Source organism: Mercenaria mercenaria, chromosome 18 (genome assembly GCF_021730395.1).
Source record: "Mercenaria mercenaria strain notata chromosome 18, MADL_Memer_1, whole genome shotgun sequence".
Classification (NCBI taxonomy): domain Eukaryota; kingdom Metazoa; phylum Mollusca; class Bivalvia; order Venerida; family Veneridae; genus Mercenaria; species Mercenaria mercenaria.
Window position 1 is genome coordinate 25,594,440 of NC_069378.1, and position 11,995 is coordinate 25,606,434.

Genomic DNA, 11,995 nt, shown 5'->3' on the forward strand with positions numbered 1-11,995 from the left:
TCCCGAGATATATTTAGAAACTGATACCATTTGGCATTTCTGTTAAAATCACTGTTGTGAAACTGTAACACTGCAAAAAGTATACAATTTGGAAATATCACCTGGTTTTTAAAAAACGGAATTTTACATTATTTTTTTTTTTAATATTTCTAAATTAAAATAATGGGTATGCACAAATGATATGGTTGCCCAGCAATTTATCTGTGGGACAATTGAAATAATTCAAAAACACAAAATTATTTGAAATTGCTACATATCTTTCAAAACCTTCCCATATCAATATCAAAAGGCTATAGCCTGAAGACTTTTCTTCTAAAATAGTTCCTTTACAGATAGCCCTGTTTTATATCTGAGAAAATATATTTTTCACATAACGCCTATTACTACTTTACGCAGTCCATTATCAAATCTTAGGGGAATGGTCTATATATCGTCAGCCAGCGTCAAAAACCTAATATGTTACGCGGAAACTGGTTCCTCTGTTTGATGGGGAATGTTGTTCAAGTTGATCAAATGATTGGCCCTAAAATATATTACATCCACTTGAAAAATCCTAGCGCCAGTTTACAGAGTTTACCTCATTCTGGAAAGTGTCTAAATTAGCCAATGTTTGTGCATGCATGAAATGCAGTTTTACAAGTTTTACATTTGAAACTGATATGTGCAAAAAGCAAAACTGTTTAAATTAACAAATGCTGCAATTTTGTATTTTAGTGTGGCAGTCTTGATTTTAAGGTTTTGGATAGTAAGATTTTAAATCAGAGCTATCTCCCTTTGTCAGATTGGTTGTGTTTCTTTGTGCATCCATGTGCATTTACCCTAGGTCAGAATTTTCCTTCTGAAATGCCTAAAGAACCTGAAATTAGTTTAAACATATTTATTTCGAAAATAACATCAAATCAAACTTGTACAGGTATACATATATCTATCACAAATACGAAAGGGATCAGAACAAAAGAAAACTTATATAGAGGAACCTGAAATTCTATCCATAAGCCAACACAGGTCTATACAAGTATGCTTCTTTTAAAAAAGAAACCTAGGAGAGGTCCAGTGTTGCTCCTTTTAAAGTTATATCAGAGACATAGATAACAATTGAATGTTATCTATGTCTCTGGTTATATGATAGGTTGTGCTATAGACGAAAAGCAGTTGCCCTTTTGCAGGTCTCTGTGACCTATTAGGGGTCATAGTCACTGTGACCATGACCTAATGACCTCAAATTCAGGTTATGATCAACCTCCGCCAATCCGAGGACTGCCGAGGACTGTAGGCCCAAGCATTTCCTAGTTACTGAATTTCATTAGCTACCACTGCAATAATTGTACACTGAACTTGGCCCTGGTGAAAGCTGCCAAAATAGCATCATACCATTTTTGCGAGAACCTCACCTGACAGGCTTGTTTGTCAACTGCCCCGTTCGTTTGGGCCAAAGAGAATAGCTTCCGAGAAGCTTGAGAAAAGCTTAGAAGAAAATCCCAGTCGAACGTACGTCTGCCGGAAGTGGAAAAATATATCATTCTTTTTTTAAATGTATTTTTTCAGAGATTTTTATTGTTAATGTGCTATTTGAAAAAGAAATTCTAAACTCGCATGCGTAATTTATCTCTTGTTCTGGGTGAAAAACTATAAAATATGCATTTTTTCTCGCTCGCTACGCTCGCATAGGTAATTTATCTTTTGTTCAGGGTGAAAAATATAAAATACATTTTTTTCCATCGCTACGCTCGCATAGATAATTCAATTTTTTGTTCTGGGTGAAAAAAATAAAATATGCATTTTTTTCTCGATCGCTACGCTCGCAAAATAAAATCCAACTAAGTTTGTATGAGCTCCTATAACGCTCTTTACCATTTCTATGTTAATAGCCATTGGTAACCCCTCCCCATAAAAATCCTCAGAAATCGGGCTAAGAAATTCCATTCCGAGTCCAAGATACTTACGCAAAAATAAGTCTGACAGATCATAATTAGCATGTTATTTGCGTTGATTTTGTCACAAAACCTGTCCTTTTTCCAAATAAAGTACCTCAGACGCCCAGAATGCACCTGATGGATCCATTGTTTTCAAAATTTTCCGGGGGAGCATGCCCCCAGACCACCCTAGTTGCTCCACTGCAAATATTATGCGCCCCCAACACCAAATCCTGTAGCCGCCCTGTTTTTTGTTCTAGTTTATTACTTAGTTATGTAAGGTTTTAATTATATGTCGAATTGCCACCTTGTTTTGATCAAGTCATTAACGACACAGAAGCTAGGAAGAACTCTTCTTATTCCGGCAGTTCTTCCGAATTGGGCAAACGAACCTGCCAGTTAAGCAATAAATTCATTTAATTGAACAAATACATTTTAATGTGATTCAATTCATATGAATTATATCTTTGAATACTGCGAACAAAGAATAGTAAATATTATCTATGTATTTTGTTTTGTTAATAATTGAACCGTTTCCAACATTTGTAACAGTAGTATTACACCATATTTCTTTATTTTAAACGAACAATTATTTTTGTCTTAAAGGATTTCAAAACTTACTTGTGCACAGGCGCATTGGGCCATTTTGGACTGGCTCACCGTAATTTGCGCTAGAAAGTTAAATCTAATGTCATAAAATTAGTAAGTTAGTCTACATCCTCCTAGTTTGAAAGCCAACACTATGGAGAGGTCTTGAAAGACCTCTCCAATAAAAAGACCCCCCTCTATATAAATGTTTTATATAGAGGGGGGTCTTTTTATATAGACTTGTGTTGGCTTATGGATAGAATTTCAGGTTCCTGTGGAAATGTGTAATTTCATTAGTTTAGGCTTTGATTAAAAGATACCTGGTCATTGTCTGGATAGTCAGTAACTGATACATGTATTGGGCTTTTTATTTTAAAACAGTTGAATTGATACTGGATTAAGGAGACGTCACGACTGAGATAGTTTAGCATTATTACAATACACAGTCGGTACTGAAATTGTGTTTCCAATACATGTGCTAATTAGATAAATCCTTAATATCTATGTGAAAATAAGGGATGTGTTTTGTATGATTGCAACACTGTGAGTTGCTCTAATTACTGGCAAATGACTGAAACAATAGGAATTCGTACGAGAGATGGATAGACAAAACAACAGTGAGGTAACAATATATTCTTTTATTGTTTAAATGTATGAGTTGTAAGCTACAATAAAGAATACCCATTTTATGAAAATCAAACTGGAAGTTAGAAATAACAGAAAAAAATTAATTAGGTCATGAGTCATCATATACCTGTCAAAATTTGTCATTAGTTTTCGCGAGCTGTCAAACTTATTTTTATCTCTCTATTCTGCAAATGCATTGTTTTTGAAAGTATATTGGACGGATATTGTAATGTGCAACTTACTTTATATTCCACATTAATATTTGTGCTTGAAATTGCTTTGTTGAGCTCACCGACGTCACATATGAATGTCTATTGTTTTAGTTTATTGTCTGTTATAAAGGTATCAAATCTCAATATTAAGATATAAGAATTGTTCCTTTCTGGTAGACAAAGGAAACTATTTGGTTGAATCATGATATAACGGTTTTTGGAAAGAACTGAATATTCTTTGGTTTTTTGTTATTACCCGGAAATTCAAAAAGTAACATCACCTTAAATACAGGTTTGATGATTCCGCACCCTCATTACAGTTATATTATCAATTCAAAGCAGGTCTCATAAAGTGCTTAGTAACGATTTTATCGTTTATACTTTTTGCTCATTCTGTTTAGACGTCATGTTAGACAGTTTGTTAATATTTTGAGTAAAGTACGTGTCATAAAATTTTAATGGTAGTCTTTTTTATATCACTGTCTCATTTTCTATTTGCACTATAAACCAGTTAATCATTTACAGACCTCTAACCAGATCACCGAGTATTTGTGGCGTGCTGTGCTTTGATTATTGTTATGAAGTGATGCAACATGGTAAGCATTATTTAATTTTTTAACACCTGGTAGTGTAGTTAATTGCGTAACTACATGTACATGTAAGTTTACACACTACCTCAAGTTAGTATGCTGTAATATGCCACTACACACACATGTATATGTTTGAACCTGAAATATTATTATTTCATTAGGAGATATGCTTAATGTTAACTTTACGGTATTTTGTGTAACAACTATGTGTCTTACAAGTATTTATAGTAAGTATTGTTCATATAATATAATTGTGTATTTTCTGATTATGACATTACAGATGTACTATTATTAAAATAATAAAACTACAATTGGTATTAGTTGCTCGTTGACCTTCATAAAGGAATAAGATTTAGATTTGTTTGTTTGTTTGTTTTGGGTTTAATGCAATTTTTCGACAGTATTTCAGTCATGTAACGGCGGGCTGACGTTAACCTAACCAGTGTTCCTGGATTCTAAACTAGTACAACCTATTCTCCGCAAGTAACTGCAAACTTCTCCACATGAATCAGAGGTGGAGGACTAATGATTTGAGACACAATGTCGTTTATTAAACAGTCACGGAGAACATACGCCCTGCCCAAGGATCGAACTCATGACCTCACGATCCGCTCTACCTACTGAGCTAAGCGGGCGGGCGAATAACTAGTTAGAACCTGTCCCCATAAACACTTCTAGTTTTTACAGCCAATCATTACGGCAACCCAAGTGACAGGCAGAAATAAGTTACACACTAGACTTGCATATTGTCTGCCTTTCATCCTTAATTATCCCCCGCCGATGAAATCGGGAGGGGGGTATTGAAATGACGTTGTCCGTCCGTCCGTCCGTCCGCAGCCATTTCTCAGTAACTACCTGGAAGAATTTCATGAAACTTGAAATAAACATGAACCAACATACTGCGATGATGCCCGTCAAGTTTTTTTTTGATTGGTCAATTTCCCTTAGAGTTATTGCCCTTGATTTAATGAAAAATGTTCGTCCGCAGCCATTTCTCAGTAACTAGCAGGTAGAATTTCATCAAACTTGAAATAGACATGAACCAAGATACTGCGATGATGACCTTTAAGTTTTTTTTTCGATTGGTCAATTTCCCTTTGAGTTATTGCCCTTGATTTAATGAAAAATGTCCGTCCGCAGACATTTCTCAGTAACTAGCAGGTAGAATTTCATCAAACTTGAAATAGACATGAACCAAGATACTGCGATGATGCCCGTTAAGTTTTTTTTTTTCGATTGGTCAATTACCCTTAGAGTAATTGCCCTTGATTTAATGAAAAATGCACAAAAATGTCCGTCCGCAGCCATTTCTCAGTTACTAGCAGGTAGAATTTCATCAAACTTGAAATAAATATGAAACAACGTACTTTGATGATGCCCGTCATTTTCTTTTTTTATTGGTCAATTTTCCATACAGTTATTGCCCTTTAGTTGTTTAAAAATCCACAGATTTGTACATAACAAACCAACCAATTGGAAGAATTTCATTAAACTTCTTTCATTCTTTTCCATGAACATTTATTATAAACATGTGAAATTGTGTACCCACACCTGGTCGCCACCTTGCCTTGGTCACCACCCACCCCCCAGCCCCACCCCCATTTTTTTTTCATTTTTAATTTTCCATCAATATTTATAATCAACATGTAATCTTTTGTACTCTCACCCCTTCCAACCCCCACCCCCAACCCCCCCCCCCCCCCCCCCCCAAAAAAAAAAAAAAACAACATTCATTTTCTGTTAATTTGATTTTGACTGATGAAATTATTTGCTTCTTTGTAACATTCTTAACTTTTTGCTGGATATATTTTTTTGCCGTTCCTCACCACAGACCGTTTCGGCGGGGGATACCAATTAATCGAATTTGCTTGTTGAGTATAAATCATCATATCTGAATTTAGTCCTTAACTTTATATTTATTTATTCTATTGCATTTCTTACATTTTCAGTATCTAAAAGAATGAAATGAGCGCTCATATAGATAGAAATTTCAAATTGGCTGCCTCTGTATACATATAGGTAACTGATGCTTTGTAGATGCTTAAGGCCTCAACAAATTAAAAAGTTGTTCACCGGATTTGCAGCTCGTATATTTATCTGTCTTCCGTTTAGGTCACACTCCTCGCGAGGACGAAAGACCATACACGCGTCAACCGACAAAAGAATATTAGTAAGAATGTGAAAATAAAGAGGTTTAAAAAACAAAGAAATAAGGTTGGTTAAAAACAGGTCAAAAAAACAGAGCAGGTGGTTTATGGGGAGACATGTTCAATCTGACTTAACTGCGGACCGGACAAGTCTGGCAGAAGAGCATTCCAGTGTATAATGGTGCGGGGGTAGAAGGAATATTTGTGGTAATCAGTTGAGGTTGGAATTGGCTGTCCAGAATGCTTAGGAGTGAGTGTGTCTAGATGATCTGGCGAGTGGTTTAACATCATCTGGGAGGGAAATGGCTACCTGGTTATTTTAAGAAACACATAAAAATTTGGCTTGCACTCGCCCCGTGGAAAAAATCAATCCAAGATTTGTTTGTGTGCTACTTTTTACGGATGTAACAGTGTACAAATGCTTATAATTCCAGTCCCAGATTGTTCTAAAATAGACTTGAATCACAATAAATACATTTCGTCTATAATATATTTTGATACTTATATTTAGTTGCATTAAAGTTATTTTCCCTCATGCAGTTACGCCATTTTCTTCGAATGTTGCTACAAAAATCGGATTTATTTCATTGAAAATTGGTCGAAAACACTCACTAATTTATTTGATCACATCAATCTACATTTTTTTGGTAAGGACATATTGATGCATGTCACCTTTCTATTTTCTGTTTTTCCTGTCCAAATGATAAGCATTTGTATACGAAAGTGGGTGGGGGTAAGGAATTTACATTGAGTTGTGTTCAGACAATTTTAGATCTTCTAATTTTCCAATCCTTGAGTAGAATAATGTTAATGCAGGTAAATCTCCATTTCAGACCTTAATTGAGACTTTGTTTCAACAAATTTAATCTGATAAATCCGTTAAGAAAGTTTAAAGTTAGAGCTAGAGCTGTCCGTAAGATAGCATGCTCGACTTTTCTTAGTGATTGCATGACTCTGAATTAGAGCTTTGCCAGTAAAAGGCTTTGAAAGAAACAGAGATATTCAATTTATTGGATGTTATATAAAACTTTAAGGTTTAGCAGTATATCACAAAACAACAGAAAAGTTTAATAAACGAACAGCATCTTGACAAACAACTTATCTGTCCGATACATGTTTTACTGTTCTGTCCCATACAGTTGGATACTTAAAATACTCTAAAGGAGTTGTCTCCCTTTGAAAAAGAATGCCATTTGTAAAGAAATAAATGTAAACAATTGTCAAAAATGATGTTTTACCTAGTTATGTTAATTTAAACACTGGTACGTTGTTGCAAATGCATCTAAACGAAGACATTTAACTTTTTTTTTAAAAAGGTAAGTTTTTAAAGGCGCTGAACTGTCCAGAAGTGTGGCCCCTTCATGCAGTCCCTTTCCGGAATTCAATACAATGGTTTTGTAAACTTTTGTAGAATAATATAAATGTTTCGTATGCTGTTAAATTTTCATGTAAAACAATGCTTTCTTTCTATGATTTGATGATGTTCGAACTTTTTTCTCCGAAACCTGGACCTAACTCTTAACCCAAAAAAAATTAAGTTAAAAAGGGGTGTAACTGTCAAAATTCAAATCTGAGTTATGGGGACTGTTTCACCTGATGAAGACTTTAATAATAGTAAATAACTATTTTAAGCTTCAAGTCAAAAGCTTTTATTTTAGTGGAGATATTTAACTGTATCAAAAGCTTCAAAAACTGGAAAAGTGGAGCTAAAAATGCTACATTTCTATAAAAGAAAATACATATTCAAGTCACATATCTGTTTCATGATTATGGTTTAAGGTTATGCAGTGTTGTATATTACATATTTTACGTACGGTATGCCAATGTTGTTAGCTTATTACCCTTTTTCACGAGTTCGCTTTGTTGTGTGCGGCCTGCAGGTCAAAACGTACCCAGCCCAAAATGTACCCATGTTTTCTCAATCCCTGTGAATTATTTTTAATGTAAAAGGGCTGTACATTCTTTTTTAAGGTTTTTATTAGTTAATCGAGAGACAACACAAGACAAATATATTTCTTTGCTCTTCGCTCGCACCTGATTTTCTCAAAAAACAAAAAAACAAAAAAGAAATTTATTTTTCGCTTGCCGACTCAATTTTTTTTCCAGAAAAAAATCCGATGAACAACTTTTCAATTATTGTAGAATAACATTGTTTAAGCCAGTTTTGCCATTTATATGGGACTGACCATTTGGTATTAGAGGGATGTTGGTACGTTCTTTCTTGGATTTGTTTTAATTCTAAATTTCTGACTAGCTTTGCTCGAAAAAAATATTCTGGCTTCAACATAATCAAAACAAGTCTGGACTTTCAAATCACTGAAGAAACATCATGGCTCCAGGTCAGATTAAAAATAATTCTTGGGTCATGTGATGTCAAAAACTGGGTCACTACGCCAGACATGTTTACATGTTGTAGTTGTTATAGTGCGTTACTCTGGTGAGCGACCTAGGGCCAACTTGGCCCTCTTGTTTTCTCTTGTAAATGTAATGTATTTGTGAAAAAGAATTATGCATATTCCGTTGTGTATAAAAAAAATTTTGAAATAATTGTGAATTCAGAAAGATTTTTAACTTATTTCTGATATGAATTTCAGTAGATGTTTAAAAAAAATGGTCATCTGGAATATCCTGAATTTACTTCTTAATCTTTTGGGAGTATTTCAGTAAAAGTTCAGTAAAATCATCTTCTGAAACTTCCTGAATGCATTTCTGAATCTTTCAGATACAGTTCAGTACAACTTCCAAAACATTTAGAAATGAACACCTTGTACAGAAAGATAAAATTCAGACTGCTAAAAATGGTTTAGATAGGGTTCAGTCTGTTCAGACATGTTTCAGAAATATTCAGACAAATAATTTCATGAGGAAAAGGGGAAAAAGATCTTTTTCTCCAAGTAAAACAATCCTGGGAGGCCCCTAACACTATCCCCCTCCTCCCCCACCCTTGAAGCAAGTGTGCAAATGAGATTGCATTTACAAATTGGATAGACAGGATTTTCTCCATAGGAGTTAGTGCATTAAGCTGTATTCCCTGTGAGAATATTCAGTTTAGGTTTAATATAGGAACAGTACATATTACTTCAGGCCAGTTAAGTAAAGTATAATGTAGTGCCCCCGCCCCGGTCACTGTACTTTACTTGGGTTAGGGTAAAAATGTTAAATGTAAACAGATCAAGGGCAAGGGGACTACAGTCTGGGGTCTGAGTCCACCAATAACAATACTGTAAGGTTATTCATTTTGGGGATAAACAATATGTTGACTAAACTAGGGTCTGGTCGCGACCCTATAGGCTGGTAGCGCCTAAGACAAGGCTGGTAGTGCCCATATTTAAAAGGCTGGTAGCGCCCGAGTTCAAATTTATTTCAAAGTTTAAAATAAACTACTGACAAGGTTCCTTTCGGCTTCAAACAACTTTTATTTATGGGAAGCCTTAACAATAACTATTAATTATAACTGAATGAAATAATCAGTAATGAAAATATCAGGCAAAAGTCGTGTAGCAGGCGGACCGAGAACCAACTCTAAAATTACATAGTTTTCTATGAGAAAAACAGTCAAATACTGCTAATAAATATAACTGTATAATTTAATGATAATAAGTACCGTGCAGTTTCAAAGATGGAATAATTCGTATAGGTTTTAGAAGTGTAAATAAAAAAATGTCTAAGAACAAACTGACAAACAGCCTGACTATACGAGAGACGGAGGCAAAGTGATGATTCTAGCGTTCTAATAATTAACCTTTGTGGTATGCAATGGTATGCAAATGAGGATGAATACCAGAATCTAAATTAGTCTGAATAAGGTCAAAGTCGGAAATACCCGGACAGGTCCGTAACCGAGTTGATGCTACGAACTTACTTCGGCCGACCATGACGTCATTCGGGATACGAACATTTCCTTATATGTAAATAAGGCGGAGCTTAACCTCTAAACTAGTGTAAACAAACAAAGTCGGACAGAAATAAATAATAAAACAATATAGAACGCTACGAATCAACACTACATGCCAAGTATTAAATATCAAATACTTGACAACAAAAGTTAACTATTTCTGCAGAATATGAAGCGATTTCGGTCCGCTTGTACGAGATTTAGTCACCCGGTGCATACGTACAAAAATCCAAGATGGTTGACAACTGTCAAAATTTCAACTGACATAAACTTTTATGAAGCTTTACAAAGTCAACAATGGACATTACATGAAAACATCGATTTAATTTAATACAGCAGGTGATTGTTGATTGAAATGTTGAATAACTCAGGCTGACATTGCGTACTTTTATAAAGAATCCCTGTGAAAGCTAGGAATTACAGTTTCACTAACTGACACAACTGCATGACATAAGTAGAGTTCTTACATTTTGAAATGCAATTTAGTAAACAACAATTTAACAATGCGACTGGTTATCTGTCAATGTCTGGAAAAGTTACAGAACAATGAACTGTGATCAAAAAGTAGCTGAAAGATAGGCTGACAATTTAACATCAAAAATGAAAACTACTGATAGGCCGTAAAACAATGCAAAACAATTGCATTAAAGCAAGGTCGTGAGGCATCATGCCTCACAATAAGATCACATGGCTTTGTGCTTGATAATTTTATTACTTAAACTGTAGATTATGGCACAATTTTCATACATGTATCAGTTTGTTTTGAGGTTTTATATCATGTTTTGAAACTTTACTTTTTTGAAAAGGTCAGATTATGATATAAATGTTCATGGTGAAGTTGCTGTGAAAGGCACTTTTTATATTTCACATTTTCTTGGCAGTCATATTGTTTTGACACTACTGCACAAACATATGATCATTCAAAATGTTCGTGTATTTAATAAAAGATAGTAAGACTTGCTTCCATCATTTTTCAGATGTTGACGGCAACAAGACTTTCAATCTCACTCAAGTGGGTCAGTTGCACGGATGGTAACTGTAATTCACACTGGTCACTGGAAAAAGTGCGGGAATCAATTGTAGTTTCTCCGGTTGGTATTTCGTATATTTTTTACCAAAATGTAGCAAGTTTGAAAAATTCAGCGGGCAAAGTAGAACACTTAATTCATACCTTACATAGACAGGAACTCTTTTTGCCAGAAAGCTCAGCTGTGTTACACAGTGTAAGAATGTGTGCAGGGTAAATGGTGCTGCCGTGGTGTTCCAGATTTATGTACATACTAGACTAAATGTCTATAAACTGTAAAATTTAGGTATGACTTCATGCCATATCTAAGTAGGAGAACAATTTATTTTTATATTTAAACAATAATAAAAACCTGTAAGAGGGACAACACGTCAAAGGCAATGGTTAAATATTAATGATTTTAATTTCTTATATTTGCCACAATTACTAAGCTGCTTAAAATTGGCAAGATTGACAGCTACAGGATTTTTCATAACCACAGTGTAATGATATGAAAACTATATCAGTATTGATGTTCAGTTATAAAAATGAAACAACTGTACTACATCAAATACTGTTTCAGATATAAAAAAGTCATGAGGTTTTTGTAAAAAAAAAAGATAATTGGATAATTTTTAAAAATTTTAAAATGTATGCACTATAATTATGTCCTTGATGTAACAATTTTTATGACTTGAAAAGTAACACCGGCATTATCCCCAAGTACCGAGTGTGACATATTTTACATAAATTTTAGATAATATAATCTTAACAGCTACATACCAGGTAATTATGAATCACAGACCATTATATATAATAAAATTTGATAAAATAAATAAAAATTGATATTAAAATAGTAAAATAACCAAATAAAATACAGTTTGTAAATAATTGTTATAGTACTGTAAAGTATCAAATTATGTTGAGAAATTTGAACAAAGGCTGAAACTTTCCTTAAATGGAGAAGTCAAAAAAACACTGACTCACCCCGCGTAAATAAAGCTCACCCTCAGGTAG

At 34.3% G+C, this 11,995-nt stretch overlaps 1 long non-coding RNA gene across 1 annotated transcript; it reads left to right on the top strand.

The window, feature by feature from the left end:
- Positions 1-3,725: 3,725 nt before the first annotated feature.
- Positions 3,726-11,746, top strand: LOC128550722 (uncharacterized). The gene is made up of 3 exons (XR_008368395.1): positions 3,726-3,936; positions 5,880-5,949; positions 10,950-11,746. It is a non-coding gene; the product is annotated as an uncharacterized LOC128550722 (long non-coding RNA).
- The last annotated feature ends 249 nt before the right edge of the window (positions 11,747-11,995 follow it).